This window comes from Cherax quadricarinatus, chromosome 20 (genome assembly GCF_038502225.1).
Source record: "Cherax quadricarinatus isolate ZL_2023a chromosome 20, ASM3850222v1, whole genome shotgun sequence".
In the NCBI taxonomy this organism is placed as follows: domain Eukaryota; kingdom Metazoa; phylum Arthropoda; class Malacostraca; order Decapoda; family Parastacidae; genus Cherax; species Cherax quadricarinatus.
The window spans coordinates 31,277,736-31,302,905 of NC_091311.1; positions in this window are offsets into that span (position 1 = coordinate 31,277,736).

Consider the following 25,170-nt stretch of genomic DNA (forward strand, 5'->3'; position numbering starts at 1 on the left):
AGAGAGAGAGACATTCAACAAACTCGGATCAGATTAGCTATAAAATGAAGGATCATTACTATATTCATATAGAAGCGCTAGACTCAAAGGGGTTATACCAGGGGTGATTCTCAATACTGCCCGCGGGTCTCCGGCCCACTACTCTCTCTACCTATTTATGATTTATTGTGTCTTCAAATTTAGAAAAAAAATGATTAGTTTTTAAAGGACTCCTGGGCAAAAACTAAGACATATTTATTGGGAAACGTGTCGGGAAGCTCCAGTTCACTCGAACAAGAGCCTTTCACCATCAACAAGACAACCAAATTTGACAGATGACTTTTACGAGGGCTACTGGGACAACTGCATTATTATTATTATTATTACTAATACTACTATTATCATCATCGTCACCATTATTATATTCACGGAAGAGCGCTAAACCCTTAGGGCTCACGTTGCGCCTGGGGGCATAGAACTCAATCAGATTCGATTCGAGTTAGAAGAATCTAAGTCCAGCTAATTTCTTAGATCAAGACCCCTTCACCAGCATCAAAGCCGTGGATGGGCTCTAAGAGGAGAACATTGCAGTCCTCTTACACTGTCACACTCAATGACCATCGCTAAACCCATATAGGTCATACAGTCAGTACTATAATTACTTTTTTTTATTTTTGGTACCTCACATAATATTATATATATATATATATATATATATATATATATATATATATACTATATATATATATATATATATATATATATATATATGCAATAAGATCACAGTAAACAGGTGATTTCAGAATATGCAAAACAACCACTCTGAAAGAATAGAGAAATTCCAAGTAGTCACGAAAGCGCTTGGAATTTCTCTATTCTTTCAGAGTGGTTGTTTTGCATATATATATATATATATATATATATATATATATATATATATATATATATATATATATATATATATATATATATATATATATATATATATATATAATATAATATTTATTTATTTATTTATTTATTCCGGGTGTAGCTCAGTGAGGTGCTACGCCGAGTTGTCCAGTTTAGTTTTCTGTAGCGTTCATCCTCCCGTCCTGCTATGATAAGCTCTGCTCTTCATACCATAAATTATCCAACGCTTCCACACCTGCACGTACTACCACGAATTGTCCAAATGTTTCACACCTGTTCGTGGTGCCAATATCACATGGAAACCAACAGTTCCACACCTGCTCTCGGTACCACCACCACCACCACCGCCGCCACATAACTCATATACATTCTCGCCAAGACCTCTGTAGCATACATATAAGTATGTACATCAAATAAACTACTTGGTAGGGGTCTTTCTCTCCTGCATATATAGGTAAACTCGAGTATATATAGATGAGCTGGGTCTACTGAAAGGATTAACCAGATATTTTATGTAGACGACTTCGCATATATCTAGTTTATTGTAGCATTAACGTATATTATAGATTTCCCAATGGTATCGCTGGCATATTAAGGCGATACAATTATAACGCAATTGTTTGTGTTTCGTAAGGTATGGAATAAATTAGAATATTGTCTTCCGGGCACCTGCTTTTGCTTTCGCAAGCGTAAATCACATGGAAAGCTAACATTTGCTATTAACCCTTAAACTGTCCAAGCAGATCTACATTCACATGCGTAGTGCTCCAAAAGTAGATCTACGTTTTTTTACATATTTTCAAATATAACAAAAAAAAGTAGATCAACATTTTTTTTACACGTTTTCAAATGTAAAAAAAAAAAAACACATCTACTTTCTTTTACATACTTTCAAATGTTGAAAAAGCGTAGATCTACGTTTGGACAGTTTAAGGGTTAAACAATCCGATTTTAGATCACAGAAATCATGTTTATCCATCAAATAATTTATTACGTTTGTCGGGAAAAAGTACAAATGAAGCATGGGATCCATTTTATTTAATCTCATTTGAAATAAGTTAACTTCAAGTCTCTGCTGCCTGAGTATATTTCTATTATTACCCGGTACTATACTTCATATTATATTATTTAGCATTTATTTCACATTTAATTTCTAACTAGAATCTAGCCTATATTGCTGCATTATTCCTATCTAAATGATTCAACTTGGTTCTGAAATTTCATCTTTAAAATTTGTTAGCTTTATGTAAAGGTTTGTAAATTTAAGTCAGCTGTAAATTATATAGATAAAATTATATTAGTTGGGTTATTTAAATCAGGCTATTTACCTGGAGGGCGTTTCGGGGGGTCAACGCCATTTTTAGCTTAGGGTGATGAATGAAGTAACATCCGAAACGTTAAAAAGGAAATGGGATATCTTATATATATATATTATATATATATATATATATATATATATATATATATATATATATATATATATATATATATATATATATATATATTCACCAAGTCGGCCGTCTCCCACCGAGACAGGGTGACCCAAAAAAGAAAGAAAATCCCCAAAAAAGAAAATACTTTCATCATTCAACGCTTTCACCACACTCACACATTATCACTGCTTTTGCAGAGGTGCTCAGAATACAACAGTTTAGAAGCATATACGTATATAGATACACAACATATCCCTCCAAACTGCCAATATCCCAAACCCCTCCTTTAAAGTGCAGGCATTGTACTTCCCATTTCCAGGACTCAAGTCCGACTATATGAAAATAACCGGTTTCCCTGAATCCCTTCACTAAATATTACGCTGCTCACACTCCAACAGATCGTCATGTCCCAAGTATCATTCGTCTCCATTCACTCCCTTCTAACACGCTCATGCACGCTTGCTGGAAGTCCAAGCCCCTCGCTCACAAAACCTCCTTTACCCCCTCTTTCCAACCCTTTCGAGGACGACCCCTACCCCTCCTTCCTTCCCCTATAGATTTATATGCTTTCCATGTCATTCTACTTTGATCCATTCTCTCTAAATGACCAAACCACCTCAACAACCCCTCTTCTGCCCTCTGACTAATGCTTTTATTAACTCCACACATTCTCCTATTTTCCACACTCCGAATTTTCTGCATAATATTTACACCACACATTGCCCTTAGACAGGACATCTCCACTGCCTCCAACCGCCTCCTCCCTGCAGCTTTACCACCCAAGCTTCACATCCATATAAGAGTGTTGGTACTACTCTACTTTCATACATTCCCTTCTTTGTCTCCATAGATAACGCTTTTTGACTCCACATATACCTCAACGCACCACTCACCTTTTTTCCCTCATCAATTCTATGATTAACCTCATCCTTCATAAATCCATCCGCCGACACGTCAACTCCCAAGTATCTGAAAACATTCACTTCTTCCATACTCCTCCTCCCCAATTTGATATCCAATTTTTCTTTATCTAAATCATTTGATACTCTCATCACCTTACTCTTTTCTATGTTCACTTTCAACTTTCTACCTTTACACACATTCTCAAACTCATTCACTAACCTTTGCAATTTTTCTTTAGAATCTCCCATAAGCACAGTATCATCAGCAAAAAGTAACTGTGTCAATTCCCATTTTGAATTTGATTCCCCATAATTTAATCCCACCCCTCTCCCGAACACCCTAGCATTTACTTCTTTTACAACCCCATCTATAAATATATTAAACAACCATGGTGACATTACACATCCCTGTCTAAGACCTACTTTTACCGGGAAGTATTCTCCCTCTCTTCTACACACCCTAACCTGAGCCTCACTATCCTCATAAAAGCTCTTTACAGCATTTAGTAACTTACCACCTATTCCATATACTTGCAACATCTGCCACATTGCTCCTCTATCCACTATCATATGCCTTTTCTAAATCCATAAATGCAATAAAAACTTCCCTACCTTTATCTAAATACTGTTCACATATATGCTTCAATGTAAACACTTGATCTACATATATATATATATATATATATATATATATATATATATATATATATATATATATATATATATATATATATATATATACATATATATATATGCAAAACAACCACTCTGAAAGAATAGAGAAATTCCAAGCGCTTTCGTGACTACTCACATTATCAAGGAACTATGAAAGTAAAGCATTCAAGGAAGCTATATAAGGGGTCTGGCCAACACCTCACTATCAGATCCCACAACGGTTAAACACCTGACGCGCGCCGACCCAACTGGATAGGTCCTTTGCACAACTCACCCACAAACTATTCTACCCAAGAAAATTTAAAAATTATTATTTGTCCAGTGTATTATTAAATTCTTCCCAAATTCTATTAATTATAAATGGATCTAATTTATATAAACCAAAGGAAATATTCATATTATTGTCAAAACTGCTTTTTATGAAACAAGATTCAATTATATTCCTGTCGACCATGGACTTGCTTGATACTACTTTCTCAACTTTTTGAAAATCAATTGGATGGTTAAAATCTCTTACATGAATAAATACAGCATTGGAATCTTGTCCAGTTCTAATGCTATATTTATGTTGTTTTAATCTTAGTTCGAGATTTTTACCAGTTTGACCGTAATAAACTTTATCGCAAATTTTACAAGGAATCTTATAGACACATCCATCAGCATTTTGGGGGGAATTCGTTATCAAAAGTTTTTTTTACTGTATCAAGATTTTTGAATACAACTTTAATATTAAAAGTCTTAAGAAGAGAAGGCATATCAACCAAGTTTTCATGGTAAGGGAGAACCAACATATTTTTAGTTGAATAAGGCTGGTTGTCCCTTTTTGGATTGTAAAAAGTATTTCTAGCAACTTTAAAAGATTTATCAATTATCAAAAGATTTATCAATTTATCAAATCCCGGTACGGTTGCCTTCTGGAGGTATCCCAGTAGGATTTCTCCTGTGAAACCTAGTCTGGGAAGTTTCCTCTTTTAGGTCAGAGTTTGGGAGGTCAGAGTCTGAAAGGTCACTCTTAACCTAAGTATGAGCACAGCGCGAGTGCATGCGCACACACACACACGTACACACACACACACACACACACACACACACACACACACACACACACACACACACACACACACACACACACACACAGATTTTCAAGACAGAAATGGTGCAGGACAGGATCCTGCATGAGAAACCACAGCTAAAGGAATTAACAACATACTGAAGGGTGTTCCTAGACTGCGACAGAATGAGAACAGAACGACAAGAGCTGAGAGAGAGGACACAGGGATGAAAGGGGCAAGGAAGAGAGAGATGTTTAGAGTCAGTAGAGCACAACCAGAGTCGAGTGGAGCAGAGTGCACAAACACCCACAGAACCTCCCTCAGAACCCTGCAGCCAAACATACACACCCACACTCACAACCTCCATCCCACAATATGAAGCAAAATCTTATAATACCCTGCCAGGACCAAACCCCCACCTCCTCACCCCCACAAACCCCCCAGAACACAGTATTGGAGAGGAAACTGAAGGTGGGGTACACCAACACTGATGGTATTGCGAATGAGTGAGAGGAATGGCACGAAAGAATCCCCATGGCATCACCAGACATCATAGCCCTCACAGAAACTGAGCTCTAAGGAATGATAACAGATGCCATCTTTCCAACTGGATATCACATCCTGAGGAAAGACAGAGGGAACAGGAGGGGTGGAGGAGTGGCAACGCTCATCAAAAACCAATGGGATTTTGAGGAGTTTGAGCAGAGAAACACTTCAGAGTGGAGGTCCCACGGTGGGGGGTTATGCATCATATATAACCCACCACTGAATAGGAGACCAAGACAAGAATATGATGAGAGTAACACACTGGTTGACACACTGGCTGAAGTGGCCAGAAGGGCCCATGTAGATGATTTCAATCACAAAGAAATTGACTAGGAAAACCTGGAGCTACATGGGGGCCCAGAAAAGTGGAGGGCTAAGATGATGGACGTGGGACCGAAAAACCTCATGCATCAACACGTTAGGGACACTACCATAGAAGTATTCACAGTGGAGACAGAAAGGATTCTGGAAAGACAGAGAGATGGGGTACACCAACAAGTGCTGGACACGAAACATACAACCGAGGAGGAGAGGAGGTTGCAAAGCGAACTAGATACCTCAAAGGCAATGGGGCCGGATAACATCCCTCCGTGGTCCCTGAGAGAGGGAGCAGAGGCGCTCTGTATACCACTAACAACACTCTTCAGCTCTTCTATCGAAACAGGGCGACTACCCGAGGCATGGAAGACAGCATATGTAGTCCCAATGCTTAAAAAAAAAATAAAGGAGGCAGACACGCAGCATTAAACTACAGACCAGTGTCACTGACATGTATTGTATGCAAAGTCACGGAGAAGATTATCAGCAGAGTGGTGGACCGCCTAGATAGGAATGAGCTTATAAACAACAATCAGCACAGATTCAGAACTGGGAAATCCTGTGTCACGAACCTTCTAGAGTTCTGTGACAAGGTAACAGCAGTAAGACAAGAGAGAGGGGTGGGACTGCATTTCCATATACAGCAAGAAGGTTTATGACTCAGTTCCACACAAGAGATTAGTGCAAAAGCTGGAGGACCAGGCAGGTATAACAGGGAAGGCACTGCAATGGATCAGAGAATACCTGACGGGAAGGCATCAGCGAGTCACAGTAAGTGATCAGGTGCTAAAGTGGACGCCTGTGACGAGCGGAGTTCTACAGAGGTCAGTCCTATGACCGGTGCTGTTTCTGGTATATGTGAACGACATGACGGAAGGAATAGACTCAGAAGTGTCCCTGTTTGCAGACGATGTGAAGTTAATGAGGAGAATTCAATCGGAGGACGAAAAAGCAGGACTATAGAGGGATCTGGATAGGCTACAGGCCTGGTTCAGCAACTGGCTCCTGGAGTTCAACCCCACCAAGGATAAAGTCATGAATATCGGGGAAAGGCAAAGACTGCAGAGTACAGTCTAGGGGGAAAAGACTACAAACTTCACTCAAGGAAAAGGATCTTGGAGTGTGTATAATACCGAACACATCTGAGGCACACATCGACCAAATAACTGCTGCAGCATTTGGGTGACTAGCGAACCTGCCAAGTGAGTGTAAAACGACAGCCTGTAATTGTTTTACATGTTGGTAGGATTACTGGTGTCTTTTTTCTGTCTCATAAATTTGGAAGATTTCAGGTGCGTCTTGCTACTTCTACCTACATTAAGGTCACATTATACATGCATGTGAAAGCATATATATACACACCCTCCTGGGTTTTCTATTTTTCTTACTAGTTCTTGTTCTTGTTTATTTCCACTTATCTCCATGGGGAAGTGGAACAGAATTCTTCCTCCGTAAGCCATGCGTGTCGTAAGAGGTGACTAAAATGCCAGGAACAAGGGATTAGTAACCCCTTCTTCTATATATATTACTAAATGTGTAAGGAGAAAGTTTCGTTTCCTTTTGGGCCACCCTGCCTCGGTGGGATACGGCCGGTGCGTTGAAAGAAGATATGTATATGAAATAAGATCACAGTAAACAGGTGATATCAAAATATGCAGGACAACCACTGTGAAAAGCGCTAAACCATCCAATAGATAGAGTGATGCGTACTTTGTTCATTTCACACGGGACTGCGCATGTGAGCGCATAATCGAGTCCTGGCAAGCCGCAGTTCTGTTAATTCTGTGTGTGTGTGTGTGTGTGTGTGTGTGTGTGTGTGTGTGTGTGTGTGTGTGTTTGTGTTATAAAACAATAATATTTATTATGACAATGTTTCGCTCAATTTGAGCTCTATTAATGCAAAATTTGATTGGTCTCCCCTTGAGCGTAACGCTGCTATAATGAAGCTGACGATCTTTCGCGTTTCTTCGCCACAGAGCTGAGGAGTGATAAGCAAGATAACTTATCCAGCCTCCAATAGAAATGTTTGTCTAACCTATTTTTATGTTACCCAAAGTAATAACTTTCATCCTTTTACTCATGTGCAAGTTAATTGTTCTACCATATTGTATTACTACTACTGCAACTTGTATTACTACTATTGTAGTAATATAATATTACTACTATTACTACTACCACTAGTATTGCACCTCACTATGAGACTGTATATGACTTCTGTGTCCATGTACTGTTTGTAACAGCTTGGCAAATCTCCTGGAGAGCGAAACGTTGCCACAATAAAATGTCACATTAGTTGCACTTGTGTCCTTTTACTTTACATATTGTCAGTAATTTTACCAACATATATACAAGATAACTTGATGAATGGTAACAATAATCTGGCTCCGTCAACTGGAATCCAAAGGTGATGATTTCAACAATACTTCTAGCATGGCGAAACCCTTTAATTTACATTTTACTCACAGTGGGCGAAACATCGGATACTAGAGGTTCTACCCAGCTCAGTCTGAGTGAAATTATTACTTGCTGACCGAGACTCTTGGCAAGATCCTTCTCAAATCCCAAATATATTTCCATCACCCATTTTTTTGAAGCTACCAACTGTCTGTGATAAAATAATTAAGCAATAATAGAATTAAAAAAAAAAAAAAAGTTGACTCGTGGAAAGAATATGATGGTATTATCACCAGCTTTATAGCTAAAAAATTTTTCTACTTCATTATATACTTTTTTTTTTGTGGCTTTCTTTTGGTGGTGTGAGCTTGGTTGAGACTCACGCGAGGCTCCCGTCCATCAGACGTCTAGCGTGTCATTATAACCACCCCAACACCACCACATGACTACCACCATCAATCATAATTTTATAAAATGTTACCATTTTTATGTCACTCGCATCGCATGGATAGATGCGCCTGCCTTCCCTTGCCTCCCACCTTCTACCTTTCCTTAGTTTTCCACCCCAATTTTCTTCTTTACACGTGTCTTCCCTTTCCTTTCTTCTTCGCCACTTTAGCCTTTCTTCTGGAACCAGACAGAGTTGAGTTCTGAAGCATTGCTCTCTTCCTTTCAGGTGCCTTTCTTCCTTTCTCACACGCTTTATGACCCACTGTGTAGTACAACTGAAGTTAAGGTACACTGTTACATGTGTGAAATACGTTTGTGCCTGGTTGTATTCACCTACATGTACTCATTCAATTACACTCGCCAAGTCGGCGGCTCGGTCCGCCCCTGCGGACCGAACCGCCGAGAACCCCCCACCCGTCCTGGCAGCTGGGGCGTTGTCCCCCGGAATACCCTCCAGGTATACCTATTTGTACTCAGCTATGTTTACTCACCTAATTGCAGTCACCAAGTTTGTGACTGGAAGCTTTAAAGTGTACTGAACACTCTTCAGTGTTTCAGTAAGCCATAGAAGACATAACACCAAGTGAGAAGAGTTATATGTTTTGATCTCAGCCTGAGATCCTCTTCAGGAGATTTTACGGGTTGATTATGTGTGCGTGTGCGCGCGTGTGTGTGTGTACTCACCTAGTGTGTGTGTGTGTGTGTGTGTGTGTGTGTGTGTGTGTGTGTGTGTGTGTGTGTACTCACCTAATTGTGGTTGCAGGGGTCGAGACTCAGCTCCTGGCCCCGCCTCTTCACTGATCGCTACTGGATCCTCTCTCTCTCTGCTTCCTGAGCTTTGTCATACCTCTTCTTAAAACTATGTATGGTTCCTGCCTCCACTACTTCACTTGCTAGGCTATTCCACTTGCTGACAACTCTATGACTGAAGAAATACTTCCTAACGTCCCTGTGACTCGTCTGAGTCTTCAGCTTCCAGTTGTGACCCCTTGTCCCTGTGTCCCCTCTCTGGAACATCCTATCTCTGTCCACCTTGTCTATTCCCCGCAGTATCTTGTATGTCGTTATCATGTCTCCCCTGACCCTTCTGTCCTCCAGTGTCGTCAGTCCGATTTCCCTTAACCTTTCCTCGTACGACATTCCATTGAGCTCTGGGACTAGCCTTGTTGCAAACCTTTGTACTTTCTCTAACTTCTTGACGTGCTTTACCAGGTGTGGGTTCCAGACTGGTGCTGCATACTCCATTATGGGCCTAACATACACAGTGTACAGTGTTTTGAACGATTCTTTATTAAGGTATCGGAACGCTATTCTCAGGTTTGCCAGGCGCCCGTATGCTGCAGCGGTTATTTGGTTGATGTGTGCCTCCGGTGATGTGCTCGGTGTTATGGTCACCCCAAGGTCTTTCTCCCTGAGTGAGGTCTGTAGTCTTTGTCCACCTAGCCTATACTCTGTCTGCGGTCTTCTTTGCCCCTCCCCAATCTTCATGACTTTGCATTTGGCTGGATTGAATTCGAGAAGCCAGTTGCTGGACCACATGTCCAGCCTGTCCAGGTCTCTTTGCAGTCCTGCCTCATCCTCGTCCGATTTAATTCTTCTCATCAACTTCACGTCATCTGCGAACAGGGACACTTCAGAGTCTATTCCTTCCATCATGTCGTTCACATATATCAAAAATAGCACTGGTCCTAGAACTGACCCCTGTGGGACCCCGCTCGTAACAGGCGCCCACTGTGATACCTCTTCACGTACCATGACTCGTTGCTGCCTCCCTGTCAGGTATTCCCTTATCCATTGCAGTGCCCTCCCTTTTACGTGCGCCTGATCCTCCAGCTTCTGCACTAATCTCTTGTGGGGAACTGTGTCAAAGGCCTTCCTGAAGTCTAGGAAAACGCAATCTACCCACCCCTCTTTCTCGTGTCTTACTTCTGTTACCTTGTCATAAAACTCCAGGAGGTTTGTGATACAAGATTTGCCTTCCATGAACCCATGCTGGTTTTCATTTATAATCTTGTTCCTTTCCAGGTGTTCGACCACTCTCCTCCTGATAATCTTCTCCATGGCTTTGCACACAATACATGTCAGAGACACAGGTCTGTAGTTTAGTGCCTCGTTTCTGTTTCCTTTCTTAAATATGGGGACTACATTAGCTGTCTTCCATTTCTCAGGTAGTTGCCCAGTTTCAAGGGATGTGTTGAAGATTGTGGTTAGAGGCACGCACAGCATCTCTGCTCCTTCTCTAAGGACCCATGGGGAGATGTTGTCCGGTCCCATGGCCTTTGAGGTGTCAAGGTCACTTAAGAGCTTCTTCACCTCCTCCTCAGTTGTTCGTATGTCATCCAACACTTGTTGGTATATTCCCTCTTGATGTTCCCTTCTGTGCTGTCTTCCCACAGCCCTTCCTGTCTCTACTGTAAAAACTTCCTTAAATCTCCTGTTCAGCTCCTCACATACCTCCTGATCATTTCTTGTGTGTGTGTGTGTGTGTGTGTGTGTGTGTGTGTGTGTGTGTGTGTGTGTGTGTGTGTGTGTGTGTGTGTGTGTGTGTATGTGTGTGTGTGGGTGTGGGTGTGGGTGTGTGTGTGTGGGTGTGTGTGTGTGTGTATGTTCGTCTGTATGTGTCTGTCTTATACTTACATTATTGTGAGGGACTGGGCTGTTACACACGTAACATATTAACAATAAGACAGAGCACACAGGTGTCGTCGGTACATAACTGACCACGTAGAGTTAGTTATCAAACAATGAAACCCAAGTAAAGAAAAATGTTCCTGGTTTTCTTACTGTATCACATAACAAGAACTCTCCGTCCATCATTCATGTCCTTAAAACAAGAATTTCATAATATTTTGCTTTGTAATATTACATTCAAGGGGATGCACTAAACCTGTCGGATTGATACAGTGACCTGAAAGTAACGGTAATGTAAAATTCTCATTAGATTAAAATAATTTACTACTATGAGGATCGTACACTCCTCTTACATTTTTGTAATTAGCTAAAGAGTGTATTCAGTAGTCTGTGGTTCAGTGTTCTGGTTTGCTACCGAAACCTTATGTAGACACGTATATTACATTTATAGAAAGTCAATACTCATGTATTATTTAAGTTGAGGAAGATGTATTTAGGCTTAAATATAGATTAAGTGTAGTGAACCTGTTTCTTCAAGGTTGATGATACAAGAGGAAGATAATGAATATATTTCAGTTTCTTTTACAAGAAATTAGTTACAGATTTGAAAATGCAATTGTCGGAATATGGCAGCTTAACAAATAAAAATATTATACAGTTTTATGGTTGTGTAAGCTAGGCAGCTTCCACAAGAGCACCTTTAGTGGCCCGAAGTGAATATATAACCTACACTCTAGTTCATTCCTTGTATTGACCAACATATTCGTCGTGACTTGTTCGTTGTCATCTTGTATTCTAGCACTGAGTGTTTTAATAACAGCAACTGGTACATGGGAAACATAATGCTTGACGAACCCTCACATAAAGCCTACATGTGCAATATCATTTAAGCAACGGAACTCAATCTATCTGCCAGGAAATCTCATTTCACTCTAATTACGCTATTGTTTGTTGAGTATTTATTTCATATATTTTTCCATATTGTTGTAATATTTTTTTGAGATAGGAAAAAGACTTAGTGACACACTACACACACACACACACACACACACACACACACACACACACACACACACACACACGTGTGTGTGTATATATATATATATATATATATATATATATATATATATATATATATATATATATATATATATATATTTATTATCACACTGGCCGATTCCCACCAAGACAGGGTGGCCCGAAAAAGAAAAACTTTCACCATCATTCACTCCATCACTGTCTTGCCAGAAGGGTGCTTTACACTACAGTTTTTAAACTGCAACATTAACACCCCTCCTTCAGAGTGCAGGCACTGTACTTCCCATCTCCAGGACTCAAGTCCGGCCTGCCGGTTTCCCTGAACCCCTTCATAAATGTTACTTTGCTCACACTCCAACAGCACGTCAAGTATTAAAAACCATTTGTCTCCATTCACTCCTATCAAACACGCTCATGCATACCTGCTGGAAGTCCAAGCCCCTCGCGCACAAAACCTCCTTTACCCCCTCTCTCCAACCTTTCCTAGGCCGACCCCTACCCCGCCTTCCTTCCACTACAGACTGATACACTCTTGAAGTCATTCTGTTTCGCTCCATTCTCTCTACATGTCCGAACCACCTCAACAACCCTTCCTCAGCCCTCTGGACAACAGTTTTGGTAATCCCGCACCTCCTCCTAACTTCCAAACTACGAATTCTCTGCATTATATTCACACAAAACATTGCCCTCAGACATGACATCTCCACTGCCTCCAGCCTTCTCCTCGCTGCAACATTCATCACCCATGCTTCACACCCATATAAGAGCGTTGGTAAAACTATTCTCTCATACATTCCCATCTTTGCCTCCAAGGACAAAGTTCTTTATCTCCACAGACTCCTAAGTGCACCACTCACTCTTTTTTCCTCATCAATTCTATGATTCACCTCATATTTCATAGACCCATCCGCTGACACGTCCACTCCCAAATATCTGAATACATTCACCTCCTCCATACTCTCTCCCTCCAATCTGATATTCAATCTTTCATCACCTAATCTTTTTGTTATCCTCATAACCTTACTCTTTCCTGTATTCACCTTTAATTTTCTTCTTTTGCACACCCTACCAAATTCATCCACCAATCTCTGCAACTTCTCTTCAGAATCTCCCAAGAGCACAGTGTCATCAGCAAAGAGCAGCTGTGACAACTCCCACTTTGTGTGTGATTCTTTATCTTTTAACTCCACGCCTCTTGTCAAGACCCTCGCATTTACTTCTCTTACAACCCCATCTATAAATATATTAAACAACCACGGTGACATCACACATCCTTGTCTAAGGCCTACTTTTACTGGGAAATAATTTCCCTCTTTTCTACATACTCTAACTTGAGCCTCACTATCCTCGTAAAAACTCTTCACTGCTTTCAGTAACCTACCTCCTACACCATACACTTGCAACATCTGCCACATTGCCCCCCTATCCACCCTGTCATACGCCTTTTCCAAATCCATAAATGCCACAAAGACCTCTTTAGCCTTATCTAAATACTGTTCACTTATATGTTTCACTGTAAACACCTGGTCCACACACCCCCTACCTTTCCTAAAGCCTCCTTGTTCATCTGCTATCCTATTCTCCGTCTTACTCTTAATTCTTTCAATAATAACTCTACCATACACTTTACCAGGTATACTCAGCAGACTTATCCCCCTATAATTTTTGCACTCTCTTTTATCCCCTTTGCCTGTATACAAAGGAACTATGCATGCTCTCTGCCAATCCCTAGGTACCTTACCCTCTTCCATACATTTATTAAATAATTGCACCAACCACTCCAGAACTATATCCCCACCTGCTTTTAACATTTCTATCTTTATCCCATCAATCCCGGCTGCCTTACCCCCTTTCATTTTACCTACTGCCTCACGAACTTCCCCCACACTCACAACTGGCTCTTCCTCACTCCTACAAGATGTTATTCCTCCTTGCCCTATACACGAAATCACAGCTTCCCTATCTTCATCAACATTTAACAATTCCTCAAAATATTCCCTCCATCTTCCCAATACCTCTAACTCTCCATTTAATAACTCTCCTCTCCTATTTTTAACTGACAAATCCATTTGTTCTCTAGGCTTTCTTAACTTGTTAATCTCACTCCAAAACTATATATATATATATATATATATATATATATATATATATATATATGGGAGGTACCACATTTAGAGCTTGACTGGGGACCCTCATCCTCAGAGAAGACAATAAACGTACCTCAGGGAAAACTCAAGGCTCTCCCCCGAGCTGTTTGAATATTTTCTTCCCCTACCACCCCTTATAATTTATATTATATATGTACTTTATTAATAGACAGAATACATTGACACAAAACACAAACATGAATACATTGGTACAATATATCAAAGGTTATGAATCTCCTCTTGTTCCTCCGAAGCCGGACGCGAGCCCAGTATGCAGCATGCATTTCCCCTCTGGATGGCCACGCTGAGGACCTGGAACATGATAGTGGCTGCCCTTGGGTCCCTGGTGGTGTTGATGAGTCTGGAACCCAGTTCTTTAAGGAAACATGTGGCATGTTTTCCCCATGATCCCAAGGTCTCTGATCCCACTGGGACAAATTGATACTGTTGGCTAATGTCCCTGTACTTGCTGATCTTGTACTCCTCCCTGTGGTCAGCAGCTCCTCCCTGTCGCCCCACACTGTGATGGATATAGGTGTCAGCCAGTGTGGACACACAGGTGTAGTCCCATGCTAAGAGCTTGCCATTCTTCCAAGGGTAGGATATTTACATATATACATTCATATATATGTTGTGCCGAATAGGTAAAAATTGCGATTTTGGCTTAAATAGCAACGCTCTTCTTGCCGAATAAGGCAAGCGAAAATTTGTGTATGCAATAATATCGTAAAAATCATTCTGAACCTAACGAAAAAAACATTTCATTGCTTTGTTTATTATTAAATTATTGTAAACTTATCTAAAATATATTTAGTTCGATTAAGCTAAATTAAATTGCTCTTGTTATGATAAGGTTAGATAAGTTAATAACTTTTACATTAACATAAATGAAAAAAATACATCTTTTAGCGTATAAGAGAAAATTTTAGAAAGGACCTAATTTTAAATGAATTCCTGCTAATTAAACCACTTTTACATATTCGGCACGACATGTATACAGTCATCGTCACGGCATTATGCCGGGTGAGTGCCCAGGCATAATGCAGTGACAACGGCACTGATGAGTTTCTTTGCCGTGTGGCAGCAGGCCGAGACGTCATGCTAGCGGCTGGTACCCGCCATAATGCACTAACGAAAAAAGACATCCCTGTATGGTAGGCCTTTGATTTTCGCCGCGGCATTATGCCGGGGCGGTCACCCGGCATAAAGCCGTGACGAGCATTGAATATATATATATATATATATATACATATATATATATATATATATATATATATATATATATATATATGTCGTGCCGAATATGTAAAACTGGTCAATTAGCAAGAACTCATTTAAAATTAAGTCTTTTCTAAAATTTTCTCTTATACGTTTAAAGATACATTTTTTTCATTAATGTTGATGTAAAAATTTATAATTTTGCACCAAAAGGAACTTAGAAAACTTACCTAACCTTATTTTAACAAGCGCAATTTATTTTAGCCTAACCAAACTAAATATATTTTAGATTTGTTTACAATAATTTAATACTAAATAAACACAGTGAAATATATTTTTTTCGTTAGGTTCAGAATGATTTTGGCGAAATTATTGCATACACAAATTTTCACTTGTCCTATATGGCAAGATGATCGTTGCTATTTAAGCCAAGATCGCAAGTTCTGCCTATTCGGCACGACATATACATATATATATATATATATATATATATATATATATATATATATATATATATATATATATATATATATATATATACACACACACAAGCATGTAATTTTTTGTCTCCCAAAACCAGTCACGCAGGAATTATTATTAAGAACTCAACGGAAACTAGTGATCCCGTAGTGATAATTTCACTATAATAATCATGCAGAAAAACAAGGTACACCTTAAATACATTGCTCTTTTAAAATTTTACATTATCAGAGCAATACTTAACTCAGAGTTCATTAACTATTAAGTTAAGTACTGTAATTACTTTGGAGAACAATCAATATATTACCTAGTTTCAGCTCGAACAAATATACACATATAAGGCTGGTAAGGCCGGGGAGGGGGAGCACTGTGGTTAGTTATAGCTGTGTTAAGGCTTCTGGGTACGTAGACAAGACTCAGAAAAGACAGACTAAGAGGCCTAACTAATTTATGTTTATTGTAAGTTACTGTTTTTTTTCGCAAAGTAACTTGTGTCATATTAGAAGTAGAAACATAACAATACAAGTAGAGTTGAGTGCCTTAGTAGGCCTACTGGTTCATACCAGGGAGGTCTAACTCACACCCACCTCACCTACGGGTTCATACCAGGGAGGTCTGACTCTCACCCACCTCACCTACTGGTTCATACCAGGGAGGTCTAACTCACACCCACCTCACCTACGGGTTCATACCAGGGAGGTCTGACTCTCACCCACCTCACCTACTGGTTCATACCAGGGAGGTCTAACTCACACCCACCTCACCTACTGGTTCATACCAAGGAGGTCTAACTCACACCCACCTCACCTACTGATTCATACCAGGGAGGTCTAACTCACACCCACCTCACCTACTGGTTCATACCAGGGAGGTCTAACTCACACCCACCTCACCTACTGATTCATACCAGGGAGGTCTAACTCACACCCACCTCACCTACTGATTCATACCAGGGAGGTCTAACTCACACCCACCTCACCTACTGGTTCATACCAGGGAGGTCTAACTCACACCCACCTCACCTACTGGTTCATACCAGGGAGGTCTAACTCACACCCACCTCACCTACTGGTTCATACCAGGGAGGTCTAACTCACACCCACCTCACCTACTGGTTCATACCATGGATCTCTAACTCACACCCACCTCACCTACTGATTCATACCATGGAGGTCTGACTCACACCCATCTCACCTACTGATTCATACCAGGCAGATCTAACTCACACCCACCTCACCTACTGATTCATACCAGGGAGGTCTAACTCACACCCATCTCACCTACTGATTCATACCAGGGAGGTCTAACTCACACCCACCTCACCTACTGATTCAAAGTATGCAGATCTAACTCACACCCACCTCACCTACTCATGCACCTGTCCATTTTTTTAAAGCTATTCAGAGTTTCCGTTTCAGTGACGTTGCTTACTGAATTTCAATCATCTGCAACATCTGCAACTCGAACAATTCCTCTCAAAAACAGGTCGTCTCAAAGCATAATATCCTTCAGAGTGGGAGATGCCTTGATGGTGGTGCAGAGATCTTGGTTCAAGGAATTTAGAGCAACTCTCCTCTTCCTCAGATCAAACCTGATTACCTTCCATTCGCATACGGGTTTACCACTTTTCCAAGAATAAAATAATAATTTAGGAAGCACGACGTATGTTAATATGAGCCATAACGTTAATGACATGACTTTCAGGTAGTGTTGAAATTTGTGTCTTACGTCAACACTCGACTCTATAAACGTTATTTTATAGGTGTGATTCTCCATTAGTATAAATGAGCGCAACATCAGAGCAATAAGAGAGCAAGATGTATATGACTTAAACTATATACACAAAGAGGAGCACGATATATAAACTATGATTTTTTTTTATCTCTTAGTGTATATACACTGACTGGTGGTTAATATTATTATTATAAGTATTATTATTTTATTCTTAAGGAAGCGCTAAACTCTCGCCTTTCCCATCGTCTGGGAAGCGGGTTTGATCCAAGAAAGGTATCTCTAATTCTTGGATCAAACGCTCTTCACCAGAACCACTGGTTACATACATGTCAAATGTAATATCAATGATCCTTTCGCAGTCGATAAGTTTTAAACCCACACGAATGTATGTGTATGTGTGTGTGCGCGCGCGCAAGTGCGAGTGTGTGTGTGTTTGTGTGTATGTGCTCGCGCGCGTGTGAGTGTGTGTGTGTGTGTGTGTGTGTGTGTGTGTGTGTGTGTGTGTGTGTGTGTGTGTGTGTGTGTGTGTGTGTGTGTGTGTGTGTGAGTGTGAGTGTGTGTACTCACCTAGTTGTTGTACTCACCTAGTTGAGGTTGCAGGAGTCGATTCCGAGCTCCTGGCCCCGCCTCTTCACTGGTCGCTACTAGGTCACTCTCCCTGAACCGTGAGCTTTATCATACCTCTGCTTAAAGCTATGTATGGATCCTGCCTCCACTACATCGCTTCCCAAACTATTCCACTTACTGGCTACTCTGTGGCTGAAGAAATACTTCCTAACATCCCTCTGATTCATCTGTGTCTTCAACTTCCAACTGTGTCCCCTTGTTATTGTGTCCAATCTTTGGAGCATCCTGTCTTTGTCCACCTTGTCAATTCCTCTCAGTATTTTGTATGTCGTTATCATGCCCCCCTTATCTCACCTGTCCTCCAGTGTCGTCAGGTTGATTTCCCTTAACCTCTCCTCGTAGGACATACCTCTTAGCTCTGGGACTAGTCTTGTTGCAAACCTTTGCACTTTCTCTAGTTTCTTTACGTGCTTGGCTAGGTGTGGGTTCCAAACTGGTGCCGCATACTCCAATATGGGCCTAACGTACACAGTGTACAGGGTCCTGAACGATTCCTTAAGATGTCGGAATGCTGTTCTGAGGTTTGCTAGGCGCCCATATGCTGCAGCAGTTATTTGGTTGATGTGCGCTTCAGGAGATGTGCCTGGTGTTATACTCACCCCAAGATCTTTTTCCCTGAGTGAGGTTTGTAGTCTCTGGCCCCATAGACTGTACTCCGTCTGCGGTTTTCTTTGTCCTTCCCCAATCTTCATGACTTTGCACTTGGTGGGACTGAACTCCAGGAGCCAATTGCTGGACCAGGTCTGCAGCCTGTCCAGATTCCTTTGTAGTTCTGCCTGGTCTTCGATCGAGTGAATTCTTCTCATCAACTTCACGTCATCTGCAAACAGGGACACCTCAGAGTCTATTCCTTCCGTCATGTCGTTCACAAATACCAGACACAACACTGGCCCTAGGACTGACCCCTGTGGGACCCCGCTGGTCACAGGTGCCCACTGACACCTCGCCACGTACCATGACTCGCTGCTGTCTTCCTGACAAGTATTCCCTGATCCATTGCAGTGCCTTCCCTGTTATCCCTGCTTGGTCCTCCAGTTTTTGCACCAATCTCTTGTGTGGAACTGTGTCAAACGCCTTCTTGCAGTCCAAGAATATGCAATTCACCAACCCTTCTCTCTCTTGTCTTACTGCTGTCACCATGTCATAGAACTCCAGTAGGTTTGCGACACAGGATTTCCCGTCCCTGAAACCATGTTGGCTGCTGTTGATGAGATCATTCCTTTCTAGGTGTTCCACCACTCTTCTTCTGATAATCTTCTCCATGACTTTGCATACTATACATGTCAGTGACACTGGGACTACATTTGCTGTCTTCCATGCCTCAGGCAATCTCCCTGTTTTGATAGATGTATTGAATATTGTTGTTAGGGGTACACATAGCGTCTCTGCTCCCTCTCTCAGGACTCATGGGGAGATGTTATCTGGCCCCATTGCCTTTGAGGTATCTAGCTCACTCAGAAGCCTCTTCACTTCTTCCTCGGTTGTGTGCACTGTGTCCAGCACATGGTGGTGTGCCCCACCTCTCCGTCTTTCTGGAGCCCCTTCTGTCTCCTCTGTGAACACTTCTTTGAATCTCTTGTTGAGTTCCTCACATACTTCACGGTCATTTCTTGTTATCTCTCCTCCTTCCTTCCTTAGCCTGATTACCTGGTCCTTGACTGTTGTTTTCCTGCTGATGTGGCTGTACAACAGTTTCGGGTCACATTTGGCTTTCGCTGCTGTCGTTTTCATATTGTCTTTGGGCCTCACTTCTTATCTGTGCATATTCGTTTCTAGCTCTACGACTGCTCTCCTTATTTTCCTGTGTGTGTGTGTGTGTGTGTGTGTGTGTGTGTGTGTGTGTGTGTGTGTGTGTGTGTGTGTACGTACACATACAGGGAAGTACGTGAACACTCATGAGTGTGCGCCTAAATTGCCTGTTATTTTTATTATGATCATGGGGGAGCGCTAAACCCGTAGGATTATGCAGCGCCTGTAGGAGGGCAAGGGGAGAATTGAAGGTATTCAAACTCAATTCAGGGAACTGGAGCACAAATCCAGTTCCCTAGATCAAGAGCCCCTCACCAGTGTCGAACCTCCCTTGAGGGGAAGTTGCCTGTAAGATACGTACATGGATGAACGCGTTGGGGGGGGTTGCTTTTACGTAGTTGCGTAGTTTTGCAGTTGCTTTTACGTGGTTACATAGTTTTGTAGTTGCTTTTACGTACTTAGGTAGTTTTATAGTTGCTTTTACGTGGTTACGTGGTTTTGTAGTTGCTTTTACGTGATTACGTAGTTACCTTTACGTAGTTACGTAGTTTTGTTGCTGCCTTTACGTCGTTAAGTAGTTTTGTAGTTGCTTTTACGTAGTTTTTTAGTTTTGTAGCTGCTTTTTTCGTCGTTACGTAGTTCTGTAGTTGCTTTTACGTAGTTTTGTAGTTACTTTTAGGTAGTTACGTAGTTACTTGTACGTGCTTACGTAGTTTTGTAGTTGCTTTTACGTGGTTGTATAGTTGCTTTTACGTAGTTTTGTAGTTACCTTTATGTAATTACGTAGTTGCTTTTACGTAGTTGTCTAGTCTTGTAGCTGCTTTTACTTCGTTACGTAGTTTTGCAGTTGCTTTTACGTAGTTACGTAGTTACTTTTACGTGCCTACGTAGTTTTGTAGTTGCTTTTACGTGCCTACGTAGTTTTGTAGTTGCTTTTACGTGTAGTTTTGTAGTTGCTTTTACGTGGTTACTTTTACGTGCCTACGTAGTTTTGTAGTTGCTTTTACGTGCCTACGTAGTTTTGTAGTTGCTTTTACGTGCCTACGTAGTTTTGTAGTTGCTTTTACGTGCCTACGTAGTTTTGTAGTTGCTTTTACGTGCCTACGTAGTTTTGTAGTTGTTTTTACGTAGTTCTATGTAGCTATATATTTACTTCCCACACAGCACTAGTCTAATATAAATTAAACCATCTGAAGTCAAATTAAAAAGTATAATTATTAATTTCATCGGGAAGCACTAGATCTGTAGGGTGTCATGCAGAGCCTGAGATAATGGGGAGTAATCACATTCAAGCCAAGGACGGGGAGGGTAGGTTCAATTTTCTTTTTGGGAAAAAAAAAGAAAGTCATTCACTGGCATCAAGGCGTCCCCGAGCCTTGAAGGGGAGAAAGTAAGATGAATATCATACATTTCGGCAGAGTTAATAATGCATATATATTTTCGTGCATGCGCATGCGCGTCTATACGTGCGCGAGTGTACATGTGCAGGCAGGTTTTACGAAGTGTATAGGAAGGTTTCCACTTCTTTAGTTTATCCTGAATCAGCATTGGCCGCTTGTTGGAGGGAGGGAAGCAAACAGAAACCCCAGCCAACACTCAGACAAACAAACAGTGGAGGAGAGAAAGCCACTACACCTCTCACGGCTCCACCATTCAACCATCAATCAACTCGCATAACCACCGGGAGTCCAGTCTCAGAGTCAGGTAACCAGCTCACCAGTTATTTTATCAGTGAACCATATAGTGGTGACGGTGTTTTGCTCGTCAGGAAACACAAGCGTCTCCGGACACGGGTTTGTTAGATGTCTAACAAATGCCTAAGGAGGGGCTTCTTGAGGACTGAAGAAGTCACTCGTGGCGAAACGTTTCCTATAATAAATGTCCTGAACTGTACATGTCTTGTTTCCACATCTTGTCGGTATCACCATGCCATTTCTCAATATCCCAGGTATTTGAACATTTTCACTGCATATTATATTTTATATTCGTGGGTAAGCGATAAATTCGTAGGGATGGCACAACGCCTGAAAAATGAGGGGCAATCAGGTTCGATCCTAGGAATGATAGAGTAGCTTTTATTCTTTGGATTAAGAGCTCTTCAGCAGGATCAAGGCACCTTCCTTGAAGGGCTCCTTTCAACAGGTTACTTTTAAACAGTTGCCAGTCAGTTTATACACTGTGTACCTGTTGCCGTGTTACGCAGGCAGTTTAATGTGATTGTATTATAGTGATTATCGCACTGTATATTTGCCACTTAGGGATATTTGCCTCACTTTTCTGTGTGATAATACATGCACTTATTATATCAGAGTAATGTAGAGTGTCGAATCATCTATTTGCACCATTGTTCAGCCAGTGTGTGATTACTTAGGGAAGCCTATGGTGTCTCTTTCGGGGATTACCCAACGAGGGATCCAGCCTCCATCCCACTTCTTGAAAAGCCCACACGGGTTTATCACTTTTGATACTTTTTTTTTTTTTTGCTGTGAGACTAAGATACATATGCACAGTCACGACGTTTAAGGACACGTACCGTCACTTGGGTCTTTATAGAGAAACGTCTCCTTCATTGTTTTAATTTCTGTAATAAATCTTGCAAATAGCGGAAAATTTAATCTAGGTTTTTTTTTCCAGTTTTAAGGCTTAAAAGTCCATAAGAAGAGAGAGTCTCCAGTTACTGCGTGGAAAGTAATTTTTGAATAAAATTAGCAAATTAAAATTATTCTGATCTGTCGATATTAACATACTTGTACTTGCACTTTTTTTTTTATACTGTAGCTAACTGTTTTTCAGCAGGGATGCCACGGCAACCTGGCGTGCACTGATAATGCACAAGGGTGCCACGGCAACCTGGTGTGCCCTTGATAGTGCCCAGGGATGCCACGGCAACCTGGTGTGCCCTTGATAGTTGTCAGACACTGCAACATCATGGAATCTTGATTCTAAGGACATGTACATAACCTTCACGACTACGACAACTACTACTACAACTAGACCATCTCTTTGGGTAGGACCTACTTCCACTGGGAAATCCCGCCTACCAGTGACAATGCCCTCGTCTGCTACCCGTCCCATTTCCACCTGACGTTACTATATAAGCGTCAGACGCCTTGCTTCTGCTTCAAAATCTCCACGACTACGGTGCTCTTCGCACGTACTCCAAGGTTGAGGGACTGATTACCTCATCTTCTGTACATAGTTCTACTGTCAAGTTATGTCCTGGAATTTGTATTGATAAAGCCACTGGATGGCGAAACGTCTACAATAAAGATACCCAGATGTTGCACATGTGTTTTAATTTCGCCCTTGATAGTACCCAGAGATGCCACGGCAACCTGGTGAACCTGGTGTGCCCCTGATAGCGCCTAGGAGTGCCACGGTAACCTGGGATGCCACTGATAGTGCCAAGGGTTCCTTCAAGATTGTTAATAATTTTTGTCCTAGCTTCATCGTTTTAATTAAACCACTTGTTTTTAAACTAGTATTTGTTGTATAATTAACGTCTAAAGAAGAGCTGTTATAATCTTTTCGACCAGATGTCATTAAATGATAAACTATTCTAGTATAATAAACAATTAATATTAAGTCAAAGTGCATTATGAGGGGAAAGTAAATTTATATAATAATCACCGTTTGTGTTTTGTTTACGATCATCTGGTAATTCTCACGCAATTTTCCACTTCTTACCCGTGTTAGCTGGGATTTTCTGTGCTCACAAAGATAAAAACTGACAAGAGAGGAAGGATACAGTCGGTCACACCAAGCCCAATTAGTTCACTAAAAAAATACAGAAGACAAATTAGTTTGTTTTGTATATTTTTCTGTGATCTATAATGCTTGTGTATTACTTACGAAAATAAAATATTCGAGCCTGTTAGTGTATGTGAGTTTTATGTGTGTGTTATTATGATTATTATTATTATTGTTATTATTAAGACTAAGTACTCTTGGGAAGCGGTTCTAATAGAAAATTGACAGAGGGGTGCCACAGTATGAGCAGTGTGATTTTAGAGTGCCATCACTGAAGAAGACAAAGGCACTGGCTATAGCTAGTGCCTCACCCTCAGCATACACTTTGCCACTGATTGACACCTCCTGTGCACAGTAATATATCTGCCCTCATGTCCCGTGGCTAGTAGTGATGTATCCCCCATTGTGAAGTCGACAGCCTCGAACATATGCTCTGTTATGTGGTTGCCTACCACTGATATATTACCTCCACTGTAGTGCCAATTAGTAATATAAACATGTGGGTGTCAGGTGGTGATGTATCCCCCGCCGAGAGGTTGCCAGTTATTGTTATTGTCCGTTGAGAATCGGCTGGCAGGTGGACCAGATGTCAGCCGTTCCTTCAGTGACTGGTTTCCACGTTTTTTTTTTATTTTTCTTTCTATCTTTCTTGCTTGCTTTTTCTGCATATTTAATGCTTCGTATCTTTCTTTTCCCAGTCTCTGGCAATGTCGTCAGTACTGGTAAGTCCTTTTAGAAACACAAAATTTAAGAAAGAGGAAAGATCAATCAGTAGCCTGACTGGTGAGAGACAGCTGTGAGGAGGATCGAGCCTCCACTACTGCTTGCACTGAATAACCTACACAGATTTAGCGAGTCATAAACAAAACAGATTACCGAGATAACACTCTCCTATTGGCATTTACTATCCTACATTAACAGAGATAATAAAGTAATATTGACAGTGAATCAGTGGACTTTCTCTGATGGGGGGAAGTGAGAATTCATACTCGTGTGTGGCTGATATTATGACCAAGAGGCTTTTATGAAATTTATCTTTGCCTGAGCTGTGTATTGCTTTTAGCGGATGCAGGATCGAGTCTACAAGTCTCGAGGCTCTGTCACATTCTCCTCCCCCCCCTACTTTTGTGTACCA